The sequence below is a fragment of the Mycteria americana genome, chromosome 6, assembly GCF_035582795.1.
Source record: "Mycteria americana isolate JAX WOST 10 ecotype Jacksonville Zoo and Gardens chromosome 6, USCA_MyAme_1.0, whole genome shotgun sequence".
NCBI classification, from domain to species: Eukaryota; Metazoa; Chordata; class Aves; order Ciconiiformes; family Ciconiidae; genus Mycteria; species Mycteria americana.
In genome coordinates this window covers 53,178,444-53,205,376 of record NC_134370.1, presented here as the reverse complement: position 1 = coordinate 53,205,376, position 26,933 = coordinate 53,178,444, and the positions used below count along the sequence as shown (strand labels likewise).

At 36.4% G+C, this 26,933-nt stretch overlaps 1 protein-coding gene across 13 annotated transcripts in view; it reads right to left on the bottom strand.

Annotated features, from left to right (window-relative positions):
• Positions 1-26,933, bottom strand: part of APBA2 (amyloid beta precursor protein binding family A member 2) — a 110,379-nt gene that overhangs the window by 76,070 nt on the left and 7,376 nt on the right. The window contains exon 3 of one of the 13 annotated variants that reach the window (XM_075505861.1): positions 11,207-11,316. The exons of the other annotated variants lie outside the window; for them this stretch is intronic. The gene's annotated coding sequence lies outside the window, so the exon portion shown is untranslated. The remainder of the gene's footprint in view (positions 1-11,206; positions 11,317-26,933) is intronic. 13 annotated transcript variants of the gene reach the window in all.

Genomic DNA, 26,933 nt, shown 5'->3' with positions numbered 1-26,933 from the left:
CAAAAAAAAGGGCAAGCAATTTTATACAAATGTATATGAAATAGCACAGGAAGCTGGATCTTGATAAAGTTTTTACTATCCCTTCGATAGGCCCATTAATTTTTATACTACTGCTAACTGGAAAACTGTAGCAGCTAAACCAAGGCAGAAGTACCACAAATTGAACTCTTTTTACAGAGGCAGAAGGAAAGTTGAGCAGCAGGAAGCCAAAATTGTGTTTGTACTATACATTATCCTACAGTTATAAATTACTTCAGTTCCAGAGTACCCATGTAGGATCACTCACAGATGAAGATACTTATTCAAATTGTTACTTGAGGAAAAGTTCTCTGCACAATTAAATTTGAATTCTAATCTTACACTGAATACAGAAAGAATCTCATAGCTGCAGATCAAAGCATTCCTGCTGCTTTAGCTTTGGTTTTAGGCTGCATGATTACACTATGCAAACAAACTTTTGACACTATTACAACATTTCACTGCGAAGACAGTGTAATTCACATCAGTTTGGTATCCCTAGGCAGCCATTGCAGCTGGGAAACCATTACTTTTCTTAACTAGGGAAAAACATGAGTTCACAAATCAAGCCAATTAGTATAGGCAAATTTTAACCTCAGCATATTTCATAAAGCAGCATTTATTAAGCAGAATACCCCTCCCCTTCTCCATCAACCTATTAACAAAAGAATATCTCTAACTACTTCCATTATATGGTCATTACATTTTAGATCAAAGCAACAGGACATGTGCTTCAGGAGTTGCATTGCGGGCAGGCAGAAAATAAGACAAGAGAATGTTCTCGGGTATCTCTTTGCGTCGCTGCCTAAATAGGACCCGAATAATTCAGAATAGTTATAGCTATGTATGATATGGTTTTCCACATCTGTTAATTTCAATAAAAGTTAAATGTTAATAATAAACCCATTAAGGTGAAACATTCACTTCTCTCAAAAAAATTTTGAAATCAGTACAACTAATAAATGAAAAACAAGCAGGTAGTTTGAAGCAAGTTCAATTTTTTGCTCCTACGTCTCAAGAAACAGTCAGTATACTACTCCTTAATCTGCTATGGATTTGTCTGGTGAAGGGAAATCTGCTTCAGAAAACATGACACCTTCTGAACTGCAGGCCTGTACGTATCCTACGATATCTGAGAAGTGGTATATTGATGTATTTCAGAAATGTAATAATCCTATAATTTTCTATTATATTAACTTGTGTATTTTAAAGAAATTAGTGAAAAAGAATGAAAACCCTTGCAATATCTGCAGACTTGTAAGAAAGCCGCTAAACTTCAAAGATTTCTTTTAGAGGGCTTGCAGTTATGTGCAGATACGTGGCATGGGATGTCCTCAAAATGTGGCACTTGATAAATGAGAGAAAAAGGAAAATGAGAAAGGGAGTAGACACTGGCAAAGCGGAAAGAAAATGCTTAAAAAGGATCAGCAGCTAGACAAAGAGTAGTGACAGATACTGATGAGAAAACCCACCCATGCAGCTGAGACAAGAATGCCAGCATTAAAGAATATACTGTTGAAACTAATGATAGGAGGCCTAGAAGATTAATTTTAGTGTGTCAGGTGACCTAAGACTATGCCAAAGTCTGTTCTCATCCTTAGGCTTATGCTAGCAAAACTCACAAATTCAACCCCCAGTGTTAAGATCCCTATAAATCGTCCCTATAAATTATCATTTATGTACTGTAGTATCTTTAGAAAATCTGCGTGTTAGGTGTTCAGCGAAGTAAAGCCATGACACACTGTACATTGCCAAGATGAAAAATAAACATCCATGCCATATTTCTAATCTCACTCTTGGATGTCAGTGCTGTGTTTGGGGCTGGCGGGCCCAAGCTGTTAGAATTCTAACTACAAGCGTACTGTATCAGTGACTGTTCCGGTATACAGCGCTGTTGCACAAGTCCTGCAGGCATAATTAAAGTGATAGAAAACTGTACTAAAATGCTACAGTGCACAAATCATACTGAATCTCAGAGACCAGCTAGAATGCACTGTGCTCTTATCTCTGAATCAGGCACTAGGGGTCCACCAATAGCATCTGCATTTATATTTTGTCATCAGACCATACTTCTATACACTTAAGGCATTCTGCACAGACTCGTAGTGTCTGTCCAGATATGTATAACCTACATGTTGATTCAGTTATGGGCCAGTTATAAGTTCCTGTATCTTATGTTTGCAGATTAATTGGCAGGAAGTTACAGTTTGTTAGAAATGTTAGAAAAGCAGGATGAACACAACTTGGATTGACCTCAAACAAATTAGGATTCTGGTAATAAACTATTTTTAACCTGGACAGTTTGGGGACAGCAGTATTACTATTTTGTATTATAAGCTTTTCCAGCATCTCTTACTTACATTATTGTTACAACTATTTGATTAGCACAATCATAACAGAACTCCCCATCTACTGCTTACTGTTGCATATTTTCATTCTCAGCAGGTTACCTTCTGATTTACCCCAGTTTAAGGAATTGTTTTCTTTCCACTAAACAAAATATGAAGGTCTCCTCCACAGGCATATTCAGCTCAGAGTATCAGGATCACAAGTGTGGCTGTTCTAGCTGTGTCAAGCAGCCTTAGTGCCTGCTGCTCTTTGAACGGAGAAGAAACATTTATTAAATGTTATCTAAAATTTCCTAGGGCAGAAAACTTTACCGGACTGACAGAGTTGGGAACAGATTGTTCACCTTTCAAGTGCATAGGCACTGAAATGATCAACTGCTATAGAAATTCCTATTTCCAGCTATAACAATGGAAACTGCCAAATTTTGCAATCCAGACTCAGGAAGAGCTTCCACTTGATGTGATGCTTCAGAAAGTTTTAGGCAAATCTGCAGGAGTGGAAACTAAAGGCATCCCCAATGGCTGCTTCTCCATTCCAAACCAGTTCTGGTCATACCACTTATTCTGGACTGTCTTTGAGAAGTGCCTCCTCTGTGAGAAAAACAACTCAAATTGATCATTACGTTGAGTTACGCTAATTTGTTAATCATCAGAATATGTTAAGGAGGAAAATGTTCTCAATTTGCGTCTGGAAAAACTGAGTCATTGAGGTCTCTCCTTGCAGAAGCTGTCGGGAAATTTGGTTTCTAGTGCCTACTTTGACCCTGCTTCATTTTATTTTTTTAAAGCAGATTTTATGTACCCACAGCTTCCCAATTAAATTCAACAGAACATATTTAGCTAAAAAATAAGTCCAAAACGCCTCAAAAGACATTGATACCCACCTATTATCCATAGAAAATGGCCACAAAAACATCTTTACAGACTGTTACTAATAATTAACATGCTCTGCTGCAATCTTTCTTAAGTTTGTTTGAAAGAATGGAAATAAAAAGCAACATGAACAGAAAAAGTGCCTGATAGTAAAAAATGAATGTCATTTTCAAACATCTCTTTCTCCTAAATTGGAAGAATTCCATCAAATTAGTGCTTTTTAATCAGTGAAAATCTTGGATTACATACAATCTGCTTAGTGGCTCTTGCCTATTACAAGGTGAGAAACCTACATGAAATTTGAAGTATCCGTAAGTAAAAATATTTCTGTATTAAGAACAGCTATTCCAATTATGTTTTGACAATACCTAGCATGATGTGACTGAATGGGCTTTTAGACCTCATGTATTACATGAATAACCAAAAAACTGGTGTTTGCCCATTTTTAAGGAAGGTAAGGATTCATAGATGGTCACACACACACAAAAAAATCCTGTTGGTTGTTCTCTCATTCATCCCACAACAGCCACAAGAATATGCGTCCATCACACAACCACTCAACATTCACAGAAAAGTCAGACCAAATCTGTTGCAACAGATTCTGACTAGTCAGAAACAACCAGCAGAGACTAGCGATCAGTCTGCACGCTAATAGTGAGAACCTCACAGTGCAGGGAGTGACCCGGCCGGACACACCTCTCTTGAACTTGACAAGCATACTCTAAAGTACAGAAGGATCTAAGGAATCAAAGGGAAGGGCAGACAGGGGATTCACTATAGAAGAAAATGTGTGCATTAGGATAAGCAGGTGTATACAAGGGATAGCGTGCAAGAGGGTATCAACATGCTTCTTTTTTTACAGGGTTTGTAGAATTAGTAGCCTTTGATTTTTCAAGGGTCTGTTGTCTATGTATTTGCCTCAGGGCACCTCTATTACTGTATGCTTATCAAATCCTGTACCTGTAAGATTTTAAAGGTTTTAGTATTATTCTACATTCATTTTTCGACAGCAGTTTCTCATTCTTTGACTGTGTTTTCACACCTCAGCTGAAATTTGTCCAAACAGCTGAGCACAAAATGTACCCAAGAACAGGAAAAACCAAAGTACACAGTAATTTCCTTCAAAAGTCTCCTCAGCTTTACAGGAACTTTAAAATTACAGAAAACTATAAACTAGCAATATGTTATTTGAAATTACAATATATGTAGGAAGTGGCCTTAAGCAATTTCTATTGCACTGTTTTTCCACAAGCATAGCTTTATTTTAATTTGTGCTAATGTGTACTGAATCATGCTTGGAGTTTTTATAGTAAGATGAGCCTCCAATAGCATTATTTCACAAATGAAAGAAATGAGTATTCATCCATTTGTTCAAAAGCCTAAAGTCCTCCCAGGAGTGTCACGAAAGGAACATAATATTCCAAGAGCTGGGTTTTGCTTTCAGATCACTGTTTGAGCTGCTGGATGTAAAAACTCATGTAGCTAGACAGTAAGCTATTGGCTAGAGTTCCAAGGAGTGAATAAATTATTTTAAGCTTAGTAGTAATTTATGCTCACAAAATGAGGAAGGGTACCATCTGTTCAAGTACAGACAATATAAAATTCTTTTAATTTGGTGTTAAATTGCTCACTTTTGATGTAGCTGTGCCATTGGTGAATACTCCTTATATTGAAATAATACAGAAGCAGAAATCTACCTTTTCTAAACAATGGCAGGAAATCACCTAGGCCTATAAGCAAGGTAGATGTCTTGACCTTGGAAAAGTAGTAAATAATTTTGGAGTAGTATGTAGGGGGAAATTTGAACTCTTAATGGGTGGAAAAATGAGAAAGAAGGAAAAATTTCAGTAAAACCACTTGGGAGTTTTAGATAGTTTCAGATTGTCTCACCTCTTCTCCACAAGTGTTAAAACTTAGAATAAGCAAGGTATCTCACACCAGGAAACGCAGACACTCTCTATGCTCACCTTACTTCATTTCCATGTTTCTAATAAAAGCCTTGACTAACTTCTGAGGACTGAAGTTCTCATTCATCTCCCTAGAGATAATACAGTCATTCCTCCAAAGTAATTTTAAATAGGTTAAGGGAATGGACATGACATGCATACAGGAGCTGAAAATTTGCAGTAGAATCCAATTATTTTTTAATATATATTTTTATTTTATAGCTTATCTACGGTATTATCTAAAAAGAATTAATTTGTGCCACCTTCTAGAGAAAGTGGGAGCATTTCCTATACTCTATAAACATTTTTACTAATTCTTACTGGAGAAACATACAAGTTAAATTTAAATCACATGTTATCGTATTGGACAAAATAAATGATTAGTATAATAAAAACTGAGAAGAATGACCTGAAGTAGATTTGGCAAAGAGCTATAACATACTTCTTTCTCTTCTTTCTCCTGAGAAGGATGGGAAATCTACACATTCCTCCTCCCTGTGCTGCCAGTTTGCTGAGTCAGAAGAAATTAATTGAGTCTACTACAGTTTACTATTCATATTACAAAGTACTAGGCATAATAGCTGCAGTGGACAGTCAAACACAGAACAATAAGATTTTCCATGTCCTAAGAAGTTCATGGTTCAGCTACAAAGTCAAAGCTAACAGACTGCTGCAAAGTAGAACATAAAGACCATAATACTAGGTCAATCACAGTAAGCACCAGTATTAGCAGTTCAGTTGCCTCTCTGCCTTTTCTTTTTTTGGGGTGGTAGAGCAAAATACAATTTTCATAATTATTTTGCAGGATATAGATAAATCTTTTGAAGTGTTTCATAACACCTTCTCCTAGATGCAAGAGCCAGCATGGGAATAGGCCTAACATGCTTACTAAAAAATTTAACAAATGAGTGATGAAGTCCCGTATCTCTAGTTGGCTGCTGAATAGTAAATACAAGAGGAAAGGAAGAACTTAAAGGTTTTCACTTGAACAACCAGATTTTTTAAAATCATTATTATTGTTGTAATGGAAAAGGATGCAGTACTGACAAGAGAATAGGTGATGTGGTCACACCAAAGGTGTGAGAAAATTATCTTTGTAGTGATAGTCTGAGTGGATATAAGAGAAATCACATTCACTGAGGTCAGAGAAAACATTACAGAAATCAGACATGACTTAATTAGAATTTGTAAAAGAAGTTTACTTACATGGATATGATACAGAAAGAATATGCTACATTTAAGAAGGCACATGAAAAGGGATATGCTATTTGCAGGCCTGAATGATAGGTTAAAAAGTGGTGTTGTCTACCGCGACTGAGGAAGGAAGTAACAGGAGTATAGGGTATAAAGACTTCTGTTTTAGAGGTGTGTTGCTGGGATATTTCTGTTTTAGGAAGATTGAGAGAACAGCTAAAATCTTGAACAGAAGACAATGTCTGGAATAGAGGTGCCAAGTATAAACTGTCGGTCTAGAGAAGGCAACTGAATTTGTGTTTGAGATTACTGACACAAAGGGTATGGAGAGAAATAAGACATAACAATGGACAGAGCTGTACAGACTTCTACAGGAAAAGAAAGAGACTCCTTGGGAAGGTATCTTGAAAAAATATTTAGGGCCACAGAAATGGATACAGCCATGAAAGACTGATAGGAGAGGGCACAATTTCAAGAAGAAAATCACGCTGGCAATGTCAAAGAATGTTGAGAACAGAGCAATGGTTCTGATCTTTGACCACCAGAATGAAAAGTCTCAAAACGGAAAGCAGCTCTACAGCAGTGTCATACGAAGACTGCAGTTTGGTCTAACAGCTCAAAGAAGAGAGAGGAATAGAGCTTGCGGGCAGGGGGAGATTTCTATATCCTTACATTTTTATATATATCTTCTTCAGTATTTACAATGTGCCGCTGCAAATACTGTGGTATCATCTAATTTATTCCACGAAGTTTGTAATAGTATTTTTCCTATGCACAAAAGTATCAAAAGGAATAAAAACAATCCACTCAATTAAATAAACAGGCATGCATTCATTTTAAGACGTTCGTGCAATCTGTACTTAACATACTGCATTTCTCAGTACAGCATCCATTTCTTGGGTCACCTTGATGTCTTACAAAGTTGTATTTGGAGTTGAAATAAGAAGCAAAATGTCCTGTAAAAAGGGTTTTCACCCACTAGGTTAATGACAATGGAACTTCTATGTTACTGATTCTTTATTTTAGGGGCAAAACCCACAAATCAATTTGAACTTTTAATAGTAAAACCATGCATGAGCTCATATACATCTCTCTTTACTGAATCAAAACCCCATGTGCTCATTCCAATACATGCATATTTAAATGTATTAATATTAGGTAAAAGCATATGGTAAAATATGGCAATTCATATGGTAAAAGCATAAATATATACATTTACGAGGCATAGAGAATGTATGTTATATACTACCAAGTATCCTCATCACACCAACCAGAATATAATTATGATACAAAAAATAAAATGATGTGATAAAGTGGTTTGGCAGATGAAATTAGGTACTTTTATTTGCAATGCTACCTTTAATCTAAGTTTTCCATGCATAGTTCCCTTTTTGGTTAGCAGTTGAGTACTTTAGATTAAAAATTATGTCTTAACTTGGAATTTTTCTTTTTTTGCTCTTTTAGGATTTAGACCAGACTCTAAAAAGATTATTATCTGCAGAAGGGTAGCAGAAACACTGCAATTCAGAGAAACACAGACAATGTTTCTGCACAAGGTAGATGAGATCATGAAGAAACTTCAGCTAGAGTAAGTAATGTCACTAATATTCCAAGTGCTTTGTGAATAATCACGCAACTACTACCATGCACATTGTTTAATAACATTATTGTATAGGGCTACTCCAGTGTGACGTTAACTGGGTTCTCAGAATCCCAGTTTGGCAAGCCACTTCTTGTGCTTGCTGTGCTGCTGAAGTACTGGAGGTACAGCAGTACGCAGGGGTACAGGGACACCCATGCGCTTTCAGAGCTTACTGCTGTGCTTAGCTGAGTAAGGGTGGGATTCCACCCAGCCCTGAGTGAGGCTGAGCAAAGACAAGTGGTCTGACAAATCTGTTTTAGCGTATAGGTGTTGCCTTGCCTGACTAGAATAAGTGACTGAGCAATGACAGGATCTAGTTTTAGCAACCATTTCAGTATTTGCAGGTGTGTTTGAATATGTCTGAGGTGACTTGCCCCAAGACTATGTGGCTGAGATGAAAATTCTCACTAAGGACCAAAAAACTTTTCCAACTTTTTTTGGAGCTCTGTTGAACCCTTCAGCTCTGCAAGGAATAAAAGCTTTTCCTTTTTTTTCCCCTCGCTAGTCTTGCAAACGGCTAGAACAGTCCTCAAAAAACTAGTGAAACTGGACTACAAAGGTGTTATATAGGACATCTACATGTACATTGAAATATTGTTACTTCTCTCTTATCACACACTACAGGTAACTTGAGAAGTTAATTCTGAACTTTCTGTAATGAAAATGGATGAAATTATTGCAACAGGAAGTAACAAAAGGAAAGTTCTCTGTATTTCAGTGTGTCTGGTTTTTCTGTCTCCAAATTTTGTAGTATTGGTCGCCCTTATGTTCTTCTACAGCTGCTGCTGCAGTCATGCAAGTAAGAGTTTTGCAACAATAGAAATGAGAAATTAAAGTCTTCTAAAAATTTTAGAGGAAGTTTTTTTAGACTTGAAAATTTCTAGTGCTGTTTCTAAAACTGAAATCCGTTTAAAGTTAATATTCTATTTAATTATTTTGCTTTAAGATATGCAGTCTTTTATAACACACTCAGGAAATTATCTGTTCAGTTATTAAAAGTCTGTGAAAGAAAGTTACAGCTAATATGGCAGGTTTCCTAGAAGCTGTACCCATGGTATTAATACTTCCTACTGAAGTAATTTAAAGAGGCCTCTGAGGTCAATCACGTCTAATTGATCTTGCTGTAATAACTTGGTTCCATAGCATTCTAAACACATTCTCTCTGCTTATTGAGATGCATTTCTTGTACAATAGGATTATACAATCTGCCATTTATACTTCACTGTACATTATTATATTACTACATTATTTTATTATAATGTCCTTGAGATCTACAGTTAGAGATCAGTTAATTTTCTCAAGTCCTTTACACAGTAGGGCTTAAAAGTACTGCAAAACTCGGCTACAATAAGATTCAACCCTTGGGATCAATGCCAAAAGGTGGAAGTGAGCTGATGTACCACTGCACCATACTGCAGCAATTTTCTACGTCTAACCCACAGAATCACGTATGCACTCTGAATGAATAAGTAGCATTCCAACGCAAGCATTTACAGAAATACTGCCACTTTTCCTAGCAAATCTGACCTGATGAACAACCCCACAGATTTCAGTCAAATAAAGCTTTAGCAAGTATGTATTTTAAAGGTCAAGGAGGGAATAACTTCCTTTTTGGAATAAGAAGGGCCTGTGCTGTACTTTACTGTGTTGACAGAAAAGAAGTGTTCATCCTCATGTTGGGGCATGAAGGAACCACCAAAATAGAGGACTAATGCTCAGGCAAATAGAGGCTACTATGCCAAGATGTTGCACGAAGGACATGTTCTCCAAAAAGACTCAAAAGAACTGTGCCCAGTGGGTAGTAAGGATAATGAGTATGTGGGTTTTTTTCTTTAAAAAAAAAATCTTTCTTCAGAACTTTCTACAGCAGTCCTGAGTAACCTAGAACTTGTACAACAAATATGTAACTCAAGTTGATTATGACTAATAAATTATGGGTTTATTATCATGAGTAATTTGGGGAGCAGAGGGCTTCAGGGAGAGGTAACTTGTTGCTTAGTTATTCTATAGAAAGAGCAGACATTTTATTTCTGATCAGTTACTCCATTGGAGTTGAGAGATGGATCAGAAAAAAAAAAGTATACTTTTAAGACCTTGTGAATTACAGGAGTCCTGAGTTGGTCCCTGGAATATTCTCATACCCCTCCCAAATAAACAAACATATCTGTTTTCCTATTTCAATTCATCTTAAAGTATTTAAATGTTTTCATGAGATCTCGCCTGTCTTAGGGTAGTAAGTGGACTTTACTCAAAAGAATTATCAAGAGAACTAAATAAAAATTCTCCTGAAGGAATTATGCTTGGTACTACATAAATTGCATTGATCACGTAAGGAGCTAAATGCCTTAAGTACTGTCATGTTATCTTCAAGGGAAGTATTTAATAATGTCTCCCATAAGCAGAGATATGTACCCTTTCTTACAAAATAAAAGGCTCTACTCTACTTGCATTTGGGTGGGGGGAAATGCACATAATGCAATGTGAAGACTCCCTTTATCCCTCTGTCCATTTACGGAATTTTAAATGATGCTTCCTCTGTAGTCCAAAACTAGATTATAAATTGCACATAAATTATTCTTCCTTACAATGCTCTGTATTTTTGGCAGTGGGTAAAACGTCCCTTAGTATAATTCTGTGTGAACCACTAAAATCACATGCTGGTAAATTACTTGTCTGTGTACATATAAGATAAAATCTGAATTAATTCTTCAGTAGGTTTATGTAAAAATATATGTTTGACAGTGCTGATGTATTAATTTTTACTTGACATATGAGATGTTTTATGTCAACTTAAATTCAGAAGATTTTTTTCTTAAAGAAAGAGCTCAGGTCTTGTAATTATCACCTTAAAACTTTGTTCGGTTCCTGTATGTAAAAACAGACAGACTTTATTCAGTTACTCATATTTGGGACATGAACAGACTTCTTCCTGCTTGTGCCAGCAATTTAACATCAACTCATTTCTTTGATTTCTGAAGAAACAGTTTGGAGAAACTCAGAATACCAGACTGGCTTAATTTATATGCTAATGTATGATGATGTCACTGAAGTACTGCACTCTGAGGTCCCAGATGCTAAATAAAACAGAACATCAAAATTTTAGTTGTGCAAAATTGAAGTATTCTCTTTTTTTTTTTTTAAAGAATAAAATGTTTCAGATAAGCGAAAATGAGGATAATAGTTACCCATTTTGCACCAGTGCTGGGGTGATTAATTAACCAATATCTGTAGAGTGCTGTGAAGATGAAGAACCCCTAGTCTTGTCATCACCATATGCTTTCATCCATTTTGTTAGCTGCAGCATCGAGAACAAAATCAATAGACTGTACAGTATCTAAGCACTTAGGACTTCAGCAAATAAAACATTTTAAATCTGTAAAGTGAAATAAGACCCCTACAAAAAAAGCTACAGATCTATGAAACAATTCCTAGAAAGAGTTTATCCTTATTCCACCATTGGCATATTTACTCCTGGGTGATGAGGACTAATTTTCTCCAAGTTATTAGTGAAATTACTTTTACTAGACTTAATTTGAATTTACAGTGAATGAGTATATGGGTCATTCATTAAGTTCCCAGTTGTAGTTTCTTTTTCATTTCACTGCAGTTTTTTTGAGATACATTCCAGCAGGGACTCAGTCACAAAAAATGTATTGCCAAGTAAGGTGTACATAGGAATAAAGGAAACAAAAATGAACTGATAATATTCTGACACTGACTGTGTCTACTAGATTACATGCTGGTAATGATAACCTGTATTTTACCTATTGTTAGGAAAAGCAATTACAATTTGACTTACATCCATTATAAGTAGTAAATTAATGTAAATTTTAACTGTACACAAATCCTGATCAATCTCTTAATTTCTCTGATTACTACACTTGGATATTTGTTACAATACTGGAGAACAAATCTAGTAGAAAACTGCACTTCCTTGTTGAACTGCTATTTCTCAATACACAAATCATTTAGACAATGTCTGGGGACTGTCAAGAATGTCCTGTTTTTATAATAACATAACTATTATATTATCTTAAATAGGAAGATTCTTAAAAATACCAACAGCATTAAAACATTTGAGGGAGTATGTATTTTGCTGTAATCTCTTTTCTTACTTGAACATTTCTAATTTTATAATCACAAAACTTAATTTCAAAGTGACATAGTTGGAATATTAAGTATACTTCAAACACTTTAGGGATCACATTTAGCTAGCCAGTGACACTTACTATAGTCTACAACCTGCTTTATTCTCACTTTCTAAATGCCTTAGTATTTTTCTTACAAAATCATGGACTCCACTTCCTCGTAGTTAGCACAGCGGTCTGGTATAGAGATCCTTGTCTGTACCTGAGACCTCATGATTCATTTTTCCTCGGGCAATTTGTACAATCTATCCCTTTATCATCAGTTTTATAACCATTAGAGTTGCTGAAAAACATACACACACAAAGTTATGCATAAAAGGATACTTAAAGTCAACATATAATTGAACTTAAATGAAATTTTAAGATCAATTAATTAGTCTGCCTATTATTTTCCAGAAATCAATTATTTCATAAATGATGCTCTGGGTATGGATTTGAAGTTTAGTTCAAGAGAAAGGGATAATGTGAAGTAACACAGAGGGACCTTACAAATAAACTGAAATATGAAATAAACCTTCCTATACATCATGCAAGTAAATGATGCCTACGTATACTATGTGGAAGAACAGATATTAAACTGTAAAATCTCAAATACGTGTAATTCTCTTCTATCAGTTCTAAGTAGCTCTGAATAAATCATCAGTTGTTTTGTAGCCTATTAGGATTATGATGAGATGTGTCTCAAAATCCCTTCCAAAATGTTCCTATTTGCCTCTAATCCATCTTTCTGTAGTCACTGCAGATTTTAAACAGCTAGGCAGAGATAATTCAGTTTCATCAGTTCAACTTCAAACCATAATGACAAGAGCTATCCTTATTTATTTTCATTTTCCTATTCTGCTCCAACTGCAGCCCAAAAACGTCATCATAAACTGTGAAGCAGCAGCCTGGGGAACAAACATTTCATAAGTCTGCACAAAAGGACTAGAGCGTCTTATTAAAAATAAATGTTAGTGCTTCAGTAATGAAAAAGCCCAATCCTGCAAAACCTTAATTGTATGAATAGTGTCACCTTTTCTATACAAGCAGTAAAACTGAAGGCTCTAAAATTCCTCAAGGGGCTGAGGATTAGCTACCTAACTAGGCCCTAAACTATCAAACCCAGTGTCTTCTATTCTTGAATTGTTAGTTGCCATCTTGAGAAATATTTTCTTTACATCCAGAAACACAATTATGGCAAGTAGTTGGAAGAAAATAAAAAAGCTGCTGCTCTGCATAGAAAATCACTGCATGTCACTAGTTACAGACAATAAATGAAACACTGGCAAAAATCCACTATGTTATACCCCAAACTACTCCTGTTTACACTCTGTGAGGCATAAAAATAAGTGTTGATGTCTTATCACTGTTGTGCAGGTCTGCAAATCTGCATCAGATTTGATTATACTGCATGACAAATGAGAATGCTCTTTCCAATTCTCAGCCTGCCTGATAGACTGCAACTACACTCCTGCAAAACCACAGCCTCTAGGCAGCATATCTTGTTTGTTCAGGACAAGCCTGATCTAATTGAGATTTTTTTTCTGTACTTTTTCACTTTTCATTTAAGCTTTAGTGAATTTAAGCCTTTTCCTCAAAATTCTTTACCACTGAAATCCTGACATGATGCAGAGGAATTAGCTGAATAACTCAGTAAAGACACTTTTTAGCATGACTGCTATTTTCTACATCTGTACAGAGCGCTGAGGTCTGGGTGAAGTTAAGGAAGAGACTTAGAGCAACTGATTAAAGAGAGACAGAAATGGAGCATATGTATAAAGCAGCATATGAGGAACAAGCAAAAGAGATAGGTATCTTTAAAACATTTGCAACAGATCTATTAAGGAATTAATGTTTTTTGTGGAATTAGGAAGCAAGGATGACTAATGAGAAAATTATAGGACACAAAAAGATACATACACTATTAAAAAACAGTAGTAAAAAGTACCGATGTGCAAACCAAATGAAAAAAATATATTCCAAAACAGGAGCACACACTGTGGGAACCTAACTCCTATCTTACTATAAGATCAAAGTGTATGTTGAGGAGATATGTAATTAGCAGTGTCTTCTAAATGAAAATACAGTAAACGAAAGCTAGTCAGGAGAATGGGAAGCAAAAGATGGTAGCTCTTGTCCACTTTCAAATATTAAGGATAATCAAAATGTTCCCATTCCAAAGCAATACGAGCTGTTTATTTAAGGTAAAGGGAGATGCAAAATCATGTAGGAGATTCCACATCCCTCCTCTTGTCTCTCTGAAAAGAATTAAAGGACTCTTTTCATTTAAATGTAAAGGTGTTTCTATAATAACAATACTAAATGCTGTAGCATCAGCTGGTCTGAATCCACTGATAGGCACAGTAAATCCGAACTGGTGGAACAATGACAAAAGAAAAGCCCAATTTGCACAGTGCTTTTTAAATCGCTGCCCACTATGGCATTTTATCCCTTCTGAGATTACATGGCGCAGGCCCAGAGCCTCTTCCTTTCCCAAGCACTGCTCACCTGGACAGGGTTTCAGTTTAGTACTCCTAAATCATTGAATCCCTAAATCATTTGATATACTGGTTTTTATCACTATTCTTGACAGCATGTCTCCCACAGGTAGAAGACTCCAAGAATAGTCTTGACTAAAGATGGTAGCAGTGAAACTGGATTACAGGACTGGCTGAAAAGCTGACAGTTTTTTCTGCCATGATCTCTGTTAGATCCACAATGTCTGACAGATAGAGGTTTTTAGAATTAACTACTGGCCCTGTCCATGCCTCACCCTGAAGCTAACAGCCAACCCTAACTAGCGTTGTCCTTAACACAACTGTACGTCTTTGCGGCAGACATCAATTAAGGATGAAATATTTCACATCAGGCTATATATAGCCCTGTGAGACTGCACAAGAATTCATTAGGAAGACTGAGAAGTCTAATATTTTTCTTTTTAAATTATGATTGTTTTAAAATAAAACCTCAAACCTAAAAAGAGTTTTAATGCAGAGCAGCCATGTTTTCACAAACACAGCTGGAGATATACATGGGGCAGAGATGTTTGAAGCCCAGGTGAAGAGGCTCAAGAGCATCTCTTTTCCGCACACACGCACAAATGGAAGAGATTAGTTTGTTCATTTTTTGTCTATGTGTGCTTAAGAGGCCGTATTCTTGTGTTTATCTAGATTTCATTTGGTAACTATATATCAGGTGATTATTGTAATTCATGAATATTTCCTTATGGTATTTTTCTGAAGCTTCTTCCCAGGTGGCAAGACCTAATTATTCTTAGGATGACCATTGGACACAATTGCTCCAGTCAGTCACTGACAGCAGTCATGGTATTACTTCAGATGTACTTGCTGGCTGCAGTTACTGGGCTCTGTTTCCTTCCTAGTGAAGAATAAATTATAAGTTTCTTTTGTTTTAAATCAGAGAGTTGGAAACAGCATAATAAGATATGACAGGTTATAGCAAAAGTCAACTCTTGAGAATTCTTTTATTTCCCCATGCCAAACTTGAAGATGCCATAAACTCAAATCCTCTATGCCAGTCATAAAATTTTAATTAGCTAAACTAAAAATACTGGTACTATTTACTACTGTTCTTATTTGTTTCTTAAACTGCTAGATTTAACACTACTGAAATAGATTGCAGATTGCAAAAGGCCGTCACTAGTATATTAATACTGTGCTTCAGCATACACGTGAGCATTCTGTTCAGCTTTATTATAATTAATCAGTAATCTAGTCTCTTGTTTCTCACTGCCAAATGATAAATTAACTACTGGCTACATTCATGGATGGAATATTAATTTATACAATGCCCTAGGGGTACTTCTGTATGTAGTACAAGACGCTTCATGAACAGATCTCATTCAAAGCTTTAGTAGAACTATGAAACAAAACAGAGTAAATCTAGTCAGGACCAGCTGCAACTATATTAAAACTGGAGATACCTGTATCAGCAATTTTAGTTAAGTACCACTGTGATATAGAAGAAATTAAATTTAGACATCACATGGAAGAATGAATTCCTCTTTTAAATGCACAAAATCAATAACCAAAATCTTTCCATGCAAAGAGTTAGTATTTTCTGGAGGTTTGTGAAAAACACTTTTTCAATGTCAAGTTATGTTCTCTGAGTATAGCACTGTATGTGTGTTGCGTAATGGGGAAATTTGCCAGTTCTAGAAGGGAAGGGCTTTTTTTCCCCTAGTTGCTTTGCAGTACTTACTGAAGCTTCCCACTACACACGTGAGGACAGCAGATGGATCCAGAGGTTCTGCCTCCAGCCTTGCGTGTTTCATCATTCATTATATGCTGCAGGCTTCATCTTGCAGCATCTTTCGGCTTTCTAGTGCATGAAAATGACCTTTGCACAGGTGCAGAAATGATATGCAACTATTTGCCTCTTCCATAGTATTCTTTCTGGTTTCTCTGCATTTTTCTAGCCTTTGAATGTCAGACAAGACAGAGAAAGTATTATTTTTTAATACAGGGGGAAGGAAGTTCCATGAAATATTAATAATCTTGTGGCACTTGGCAGTACCAAAATATTCGTAAGATGTATTATACTGCAAAATTACAGTATAACAGAATACACATTTCTGATTTAGTAGCACTGAAAACATAATAAAACTTGAAAGGGGAAATTCTGTCCTCAGTTTGTTATAGTCCAAAGAAAACTGAATACAGCATGCACTCTTGGTAAGACCACAGGGGGGGACTGCAGCCTCCCTATAAAATGCTAGACGGCATTTTGGTATCTCACAGCAACCCGGCTCAGAATGATCAAATCCAGGCATCTGGTCATTTGACTACAAACTGCTTGAGTTTTGAGCCTATCAGCAATCCAGAACGGCTCTCATAGCACAAGAAATACAGCATAGGAAAATGCTTGCCAAGAATAGGATGAAAACCACTGAGAAAGAAACAGGGTTATTTTCAAATTTCTAACATATTATTAATTATTATGAAGCTTTCTCTCATAGGAATTTTTAAAATTCCTTCTGATTCTGAAATCAATCACTGCAGCATACATAAAGTAATTTCAAGCTTTAATTATAAGAGAATAGGCAATGTACTTTGAAAGCAGCGTAAAGATTTAGCTAACTCAGACGTTTCAAGCAAGACTCACGTTTTTATTTCACCTTCTGTTCTTGCATTTTAATGTTTTAAGCATCCTGCTTTATGAGAAGGTTATCACTTATTGCATGGCAAGTCTCAGAGAGCTCCTGTTCTTTCTCTCTGGACTGGACAGTTCTGTCTCTGGTACAATCTGATAGAAAATAGCTGAGCCAACATGAAGCCTAGCAACGAATGGGGGAAGGGGAAAGCAGCTATGAGCACTGACTGCGAGACCTATGCAACTGAAGAATATTGCTTAGAAGGGAAGTGGCAGAATCTCATCAGCTGACAGCTTACATCTAGACTACTACAGGGAATCAAGTATTATATTTCAAAGCATATTGTATGGAGCTGCCCCTACAGGAATATGAATAGTTTGTTTGTACAGAGTGTAAGACCTCATAAGCTACTGCAACCCATTTACAGTCACTTGTCTTAGGTATCATGAGGCTTTGATGTAAGACTCAGTCACATCTTTGTTTACAACCTTTGCCAAGGCTTGGGGTCTCATTAGGCACACGAGCACAAGTTTGACTTCTTCATTCCAGATGCAAGGTTTTAGGAAGAAAGAAGCACTGGATATGCGCTTGTGAGCTTCAGCTGTTGTCCTTTCAGAAGGCTAATCACCAAATTTATCAGTAGAGGGCACAAGAAAACAGCCTTCCTCATCAAACGTGTAAAACTAAGGGAGAGCTCCCAAGGTGACTCCTCAACAAGCTACTAGGTTAGCATTATCTATTCTAATTAAATTAAAAAAAAAACAAACAAACAAACAAAAAAAACCCACCAACCCTGGACCTTATAAAGCATATATAATGTTGGTTGAATAAAGGCTATTAGTTTGTTTGAGATAAAATTCACAATATTAGTGACTGCAGGATGTTTCAAACATTCAGCTATCTGAAAACCTGAGTGTCTGAAGATGAGGATTTATAAATTGCAAATGAAAGAACTAGTCCCTAGTGATATCAGGCAAATGAACAGCATGTTGGTAGATATTAAATCCTAAAGCATAAATAATCTCCTTAAACCTACATCTGTGAAACCTAACAGTGAACTTACAAAAATATCTGTCCCTTATGCTCAATAGAAAATAATTTAAGCAAACAAAGGATGAAAAAATGAAAAACAAGGTGGCCAAAATGCTCTTCACTATTGGGTTGTTGAATACAGAGGACCTTGGTGGAATTGACTTGATTTAGTTGTAAAGAAAAATGGCCCACCATCCTACAATTTGCAATGCAGATTTCAGCACATTATTTAATGCAGTTAAGAAAAAGCAATCAGCTATGGATGGATCATCCACAGTAACCAATATGTTTTAAGTGAGGATATCATCTTTATCCTAAATTAGGGTAGGTGGAGTTTTACATTTAGGATGCTGTAGTTCCTTTGAACTCTGTTTCTCTGCGGCTTTGTACGTTGTACAGACAGATCTTTCAGTTTCCAAAAAAGTATCAAGCACTTACACAAACGTTTAAATCTTCCATGACAGCTGTAGATGCTCTGTACATTGAAGGTCCAGGATCTTATAACTCTATCAGGAAGAGTTAATTAGTAAGGTGAATATTTAGAGAAAGCCTATTTCCAATTCTATTTAAGGACCTACTTCCAAATGTTACTGTAGTATCACATTAGGGAAGATGTAAATTGGGTTGATCCAGACTCAGTTTTCTGAGATGTAAACTGTCTCTACTATTGTATTATCAATGCAAAGAATGACATTTGGAAAAAGTCTTCTCTTCATCAAGTCAGTCAAAAACACTTGACACAAAATTTGGTACCTAATTTGCCTATTTCATTCTTAGTTGTTTGTAACAAACTGTATTTGTTTTTATGTGATTTATTTATATTTGTGTACTCACATCTTTCTCCCAAATGAATCTCCCTCTGTCTTTCCATTTTAAAGGAACCAAGTAAGTTCCTGTTATCCACTTCATATTTATACTAGAATCCCCATATGTATGATATTAAGGGTCTTTTTTTCCAGGTATCTAGTTGAAGAGCAAGAATACATTTATGTATGTATTTATGTTCACATAGATCCAGGTATGTAGCTACATATATATGCAAACCAGTTAACCCTCTTCTTGGTTACTTAGATACTTCACCAATGACTGCCTATAATTTATGGACAGAAGATGACAAAGTGTCAATTATGTAAAAGCTTTGGGCAGATAAACAAATGACTACTCTGTGCAGATTTCTACCCATGAAATTGCAATATCAAAGACAGTGATCTTTTATTTTGGAGGATGGAGCTAGGTTTTACTGGGTTTTTCTCTTTTTTTTCCTCACTATCTTTATTGCCTAAACAGATTTCAAAGCTTCATTTCTTTTCTGATGCTACATAAAGAAGAAACAACATTCATCTTTCACAGAATACTCACTTTGAAGTCCCTGCTAACTTCCAAAACATGCCACTGTTTCTCTTTGGGGAGCAATGAAACCGAGTGGAAGGGCAGAGGGACAACTGGTGGTGCTTTATAGATTCTGACAGTAATCTTTGGTAAGGAGACAGAGTCAGCTCCAAGCACCAGCTTTAGGAAAGTCTTGAGGTTTCAGAGAGACAACTCATCACTCAAGTGCTCTGCAAGTAGTAGTGACTGGTGTAAAAGACCACTCTGCTATTTGGAAAATAATGAACTATGTTCATGAACGGTTCAAAATGGAGGGTGTGAAATAACATCAAGGGTGAAGCACAATTTTTAAAAGGATTTTTCATCCTTTGGGATATAAGGGAACATGGCCTTCAAAGTCAACACACACAATGTATGCCGATGAAATAAAATATGCAATTAGCCTGCAGTTAAAGGATTTTTTTAAAAAATGTGACTGGCTATCTCAACTGCCTACTCTAGTTTGAAAAAGTTTTTCAGTAAAGGTGGAGAGATACTTTTCAAGAAATCCACAGGCAAAGTTCAAGTGAAATCCTTGACTGAACAGACTTTTCTGTGCTGAAACTGTAGGTATTAACTCTGTTGTTTAAAAGGCTCCACTTAAGCCAGGAAGTCAGACATCATTAGCTGCCTAGGCTCTGATGCACAAGTCTTATCCCATCAGATCCTAATGGCTTGTAAAGGAGAAGGGAGGCATGTGGATCTTGTCTAGCTGGAGAAGTTGTTGAAAATTGAAGAACTAAGCTTCCTCAGAAAAAGTAGGGCAACAAAGTGCTGGTTTACTCCTGACCTTGGGTGGCTCTGGTAAGAAGAGGAAGGGATTGAATATTTATTAAAGTCTCAGATCATCCTTGGAAAAAGGCATCTTGATTTTATGTGATTTCTGTAGCAACACAATGGAATCTTTATGATTCAAGGAAAAATCAAACAAGTCTGTTGCTGGGAGATGAAACCCCAATAGATGAATCACTTCTAAGCCTAGTTCCCCTTATAACATCAGCCTGCTGAAAGTCTGAGGAAACACTTATTTCCCTTTAGACCTCCATGATGAGACCTGAATGTTTATCTCACTTCTGCCAAGTCATTATCGGAAGAGCAACTGTTTCAAATACAGGAGACTCTAGATCCTGCCCTCTACAGGTGTGTGATAAAGCTGAAATATTGTCATTATGAAAATAAAAGGAAACACAAATATTAGAGCAGAAACTGTAGATCAGATTAGCATGAGCCTTTGGCAGTTCATACTATGCTCTCTGTATCTTTTTAGACTACACCTCTTGAATAGTCTTTGACTGTATGCATGTGATTCCTCCAGGCTCAATAACTACTTCAAGAAAGTAAAGAAGACAATAGCTGGCTATGTCTTCTTTGTCTTCTCTGCCATCCTGTGCTCTGCTACAGATGGGAACATTGAGAGTTCTAGTGATATATCAAAATCCTAACTATTTGGAGACTTTAAGCCTGGTTTTTGGGTTGATTTTTTTTCTTTTTCTTCACACACATGTAGATAGACTTTCCCTATCAGTGATTGACAGGCTATGTAGGCAACAATGCAGCACGGAACAGGAAGAAGGATGAAAACTCATTGTTCTGCAATATTCCAAGAAGTATTAATACAGTTTCAGCCATTCTCATTAGTAAGCGTACCCTGTGGTTGAATAAGATGCAGTGTCAGCAGCGTTAATTAGATCTACAGTTGGCCTAAACAAGAGATTTGTTTTGGACTGCAGCTAGCCTAACTGCAGCATGTAAAATAATGGCATCACATGGAAAACAACATATGTAACAGATCTATTGGATAAAAGGCATTAATCCTGCAGTGCAAGGTTGCTGTACCGCAGTACAAGGGAAGGCTATAGCTGGGCAGCAGTATGGAAGACACCTACACACAAAAAGCCTCATGCTCCATATCTGCCTATTACCTTACTTGTATCATATTGGCTATCAAAGGACTAGGGGAATATTAATGAAGCTTTAGAGATAGATAGATATAAAAGCTAGTATGAAAACAAGAATTTCCCCTGCATTTTATTTCATTTGTTGTAAGATAATTCTGTTTTGCTTAACGCATTTAAATAAACAACACATTTCCTAGGCTCTCAGTAAATGTAGCTATGCATTTGGATAACACTTTCGAGAATTAATGTTTTTCCTTTCAAAATGAAATAGTTGACAGATTACTGAAACTTCTTACCTGAGACATCACATTGGTACATTGTGGGTCAGTCTCTTTTGTATTTATCTATGAATTTTCCAATTCAGTACTCTGCATCGTTCATCACTAAACAACTAGTAAGGCAAGAATGTAAACAGCAATATGAGTCTTGCTAATACTTATTCTTCAGTGGTTTGATTTTTTGTTCATAAATAGATTGGTTTGTCTTCAACTGATGCTCAGGACAGTATGTGTATAAATTTTGGTATCCGGTTTAGAATAAGTAATGTCTTGTCTACAGTTACATACATATATGGCACCAAGTATTATAGCTGGTGGAACATGATCCTTAAAGACTACTACATATTATGTAATTGTTGTGCTCATTGGGAAAGTTGAATGTAGGCTAATTCCTCTAACAATTGGAAAAATTCCTATTTTTCTATCAAGTCAACTAGGTTTCATCTTTCTAAGCTTAATTATTATGGTCTGAACAACTACACCATGGCAGCATTCCTACATTACAAAGAGACATACAGCTATAGTCCTGCTGGGGCTGGTGGGACATCCTGGGGGACCAGAGTACTGCAGGTAAGTTTGTAGCTTGTAGCAAAATTGAAGTTTTGAAATACTGTTGAGCTGCACCCAGTTCAAATCAAAGGTTAGCTTCCAGCCACTTAAATTGCAAAGATACGACACAGTCCCTTAATAACAGAAGTTGCCCACCATTGTAAAACAACAACAACCTAACACTGTGCAGACCCTTTGTGAGCTTCCTCAGTGGATTTTGGCAGGCACTTAGAAGGCCTCCCCGCAGGATACAACTTTGTACCATCATATGTAGCCTCGCATTGCAAGGTTATAATCAACTTCTGTGCCCTTTTATATCTCTCTATCAGATTGAAGCCCTTAACAGTCACATAATATTCTCCTTTCCATTTAATTCTTCATCTTGTATTTGCTATAGTAACAACTGTTAGGTGGGGGCAAATAAATCCTAAATTATGTGTGTTGTGGAAAAGTCCATTAACCAAGATTTCATTATGTTAAGTATTCTGCACACATTCCTGCCACAAAGAGCTTAAAAATCTGTAAGTCTGTCTACAGGTGACAGACGAATGAAGCGGACTTTGGGGAGTCTGTTTAAAAAACAAAACCAAACACACTCACACCCCACACATTGACACAGTACTGGTCAAGAACAACAACAATGGAAACAGTGTAATAACTGCAAAGCCATCTTTTTATAGTCTCCAAGGCAGAGAACTTTTTTCCACATGCTCTTCATATTCAGATAGGTAAATTATTTAGTACATTCATTTATAAGCGTAATTATTTTTACCTTCATAGTTTAAGCCAGCAAGAAGATTAAGAGCAAAATTCAACTAAATAGCAAAACCAAATTAAGATTTTCCAGTTAAGTACATATAAGCTATTTTAAGTTATAATTACAGACATACCTATTATTCCAAGTTTTCAGTAAATGTTTAGTCTGTATTATTGATTAAATCCAGTGTTTCACACCTATCTCTACCATCATATAAGGTTATATTGGCTCTGTACCACACTTTTACACTCTTGCAATATTCTTCTCCTCTATTGGATAAATGTAAACAGAAGATACCAAACTGTCGAGTCTATTTAGATAGGTCAGTCTTTTGAGCAATGACTGCTGTCTTTGTAAATGCCTACCACAAAGGGATCCTATACACTTAGTTGGCTCGTAGGCTCCACTACAATAAAGATTTTTAATTTTTTTTTTCAAGTACCTCCATTTCATTCAGGATGCTACTATGTTGTTTAGTTTAGTTCCACACGTAGGGCAAACTTCAAACTTTACTGTGTAAAAATTCCTGTTTTAATTTCCCTCAATGCTTGTCTTTATGATATGTGAGGGTCTCTGCAGCCTTCAGCATGCATCCTGTGATAGGGAGCCTGGCATGCAGCTCAGCAAGAGAAACTACTCCTGCTGAGCCTCATCGGCCTCACAGGATGGTCTGAAGAAGAGAGGAGGAGGAAGGACTACTACCAGTCCAGCCTGAGGTGATGACAGTCATTGTGTCGATGGGACCAACATGTTACAAGTTGTCAACCAGTCAGCTAGGGTCAACCTCAGCTGTCAGCCCCAGTTAGTCATAAGTTCATCCGATGATGAGAGAAAGATCATCTTAAAAGCAATATGGATTTCGTCCTGTCAAAAGACAAGATTCATTCTGCGAAAGCATGGGGAGGGTCAGAAACAGAGCAGCAGCATACAGATTTCATGTTTCCCAACCTTGTGATGGTATTTACCATAGTAGGTTACTACATTACCTTAATTACTAAATTAATTTAATTAGGATTATCATTGCATAGATGAAAATATGTAACACCATGGACTATTGATTGATAAAACAGCTGGTTCAGAAACTCTGGATGGCATTTGGCTTGTTTATATTTATTATGAATGATTATTAAAATGTTAAGTACCATCAGAAAGAAAACCAATAACTCAAGCTTATATCATTCAAACAGATGCTGGTTAATATTAAGGAACTTATTTCCACTACAACTGCTACAGCACTGCCAATCACAAGAATTCCAAAATTATTTAAAGGTATCATATTGTCCGCAGATGTTTAAAGTACACATTCACAGTTTCTCCATTCCTGGAGCCTGTGTGAGTAGAAACTCGAAGCCGTGATTCTCACACACCAACAGCTGGAGCCTTAACTAAACCATGAAATATCATAAGACTCCCAATACTAAAAAGTGTTAACAAATCTAAGTTAAATCAATGTTGGCTCAAGAATAAGCCAGAGATTTTACTAAAATGTGATTTAAAACCTCCAAACCAAATATAGATATATGCACAGGGAAAAAAAAAATACTGTCACAAAGGGCTAGTAGCGCTGTAATAAATAACTGCCTCCCCCAATACTTAGTTTTCCCTCATTCCAGACTTTAGGGAGCAAAGCATAGATTACTAAGGTTCTTTACTATGTTTTGTACAAAGTACCTTCTCACAAAGCAAATCATTCTTGTACCAAAATGTGAGAAAGATGTTTGTATGATAGAAAGCAGATCAGCTAACAGTTTGTTATTCTCCTAAATGCTACTGTACAAAGCAAGAATCAGGCTAAGATAGTACTGTGGATAAACCTTTAGGCAACTAGTCCAGAGATCTTGGTATTAGTCCTGGTTCAGTCACCCAGCAGGGTGAATGATTCTGGGCAAGTCATTTCAGTGACTCCCCATCAGTAAAACAGGGCCATCAAATTTATTTCCTTTGCTTTGACACTTTCTGATAAGGAGTTCAAAAGCTAAATCTTACCTAGCATGACAGTACAAAAGAATTACAGTACCAATGTGTACATCTTATGCTGCAATAAAACTGACACGAGGTTATTCATCCCTAGAGTAATATAATCTTAACAGCACTCTTTTTCCCCTCAAATAATTATTTCTAATTAGATCATCTGCTAGTTGGTGGGTCCAGTTATGATGCGTATGAGTTGAATAATAAATGGAGGACAAATATCAGAAACACATGCTGTAGAGATAATTTATTATCACTGCAGATAGGTGTGGAATAGATGTGCTAAAAACCCTAAGGTGGTCTCTTTCCAAGTGCTGAAAACTGCAAATATCACAACAGACACCTTCTGTGCCTTTTACCTAGGGAAGAACAGAGGGAGATTTCCACCTACCATTGAAACACAAAGAAAAACCCTTTCTTATTTAAAAAAAAAAAAAAAAAAAAAACAATCAACAAAAACCCAACAGAATTTACTTAAAGGCACACTCCTGATACCACACGTATTTTCATGTCAAGTCTTCCATCAAGAAAGCAGGCAGTCATTTACCAGGAATGAAGAATTCTGCCACCAACAACCTTCATAATATTGGAATCAGAAATGCAATGCAAATCAGTATTTACTAGGAAGTGTTCCCCTCCACTGTTCATTTTGTGCCTCTGATGCAGCACTGAGCATGGAATTTCTAGTCACCAACAGAATTCCTTCCCTTTCTGTCATCCAGTATGCAACAGCTCTTATCTCCTGGGCCATAATATGTCAAATACTTCTACATAATTAAAGCCACACTGATTCATTGGCTAAGAATATCACAGGGATAAGTTTATTTTTAAAGCTGCCTTATCTCTAATCAAGAGTTGTCTTCCAGTAACACAAGATTTTGTGCCCAAAGACATATTATATACACACACACACACATATATAAAAAAATAACATTCCTTTCTCCTCCACAACCCAGCAGTAACAAGAAAATATCATTATACTCTGATTTCCCTTTGTAGTGCTAAATCAGAGACTATGAAGGATGGCAACTGAGGTAGGCAAAATGCACATTTTCGTTAAGTATTGAAACTGTAATTTATATTCCTCCCTTGATATAAACCTTTATTGCACTACCAAACAGAACCTTTCCATATTTCTTTGGTTCGTTCATCTCTGAGATTTGTTATTATGGTGGGGTTTATTTGGGAAAGAAAACAAAAATCTGTAGAGGTCAAAAATAGATAAATTGGTGACAAGACATATGTCTTGTCAGGTTATTTTATATTTTAATGTACTGTTAACAGTTAATTTTAAATGCAAATCTGTTAAGGGTAAATTTAAATATCAAGGCAAGCAATGCTGGTAGCATGGCAACAACATGCTATGCTGCATAGTAAGAATTTGCAATCGAGGCAAGTCTTTGCTGCTTTCCCATACTGGATCAGTTTCTGAGTAGAAATATTTGTGTTCTTTGTGTAACTGCCTTTATGACTATTCCTACATTAGTAGTTGTAGTGGTCTTTGAAACTCAAGACAGCACAGCAATCCTGTGAAATCTGGTAGCAGTCAGGATGGCCATCCTTAATAGGCAGAAAAGATTAGAAGAAAACATTAAAAGAGAAAGAAAAAAAAAAAGGATATGCTTAGTAACAGTGTTTAATACAAGATTTCATTCCCAGAAGAGAGATTTGGTGTGGATTTGAGGACTACAGCAGCTCTGAAGCAATCTTGCTTCTGAATGAGAAACAAGCAATGCCATCTCCATGCACTCTCCCTGATGTGTTGAAAAGGCATCTCTCTTGGGTTTTAGAGCATGAGCTTTGAGGCCTATTTTAAGAT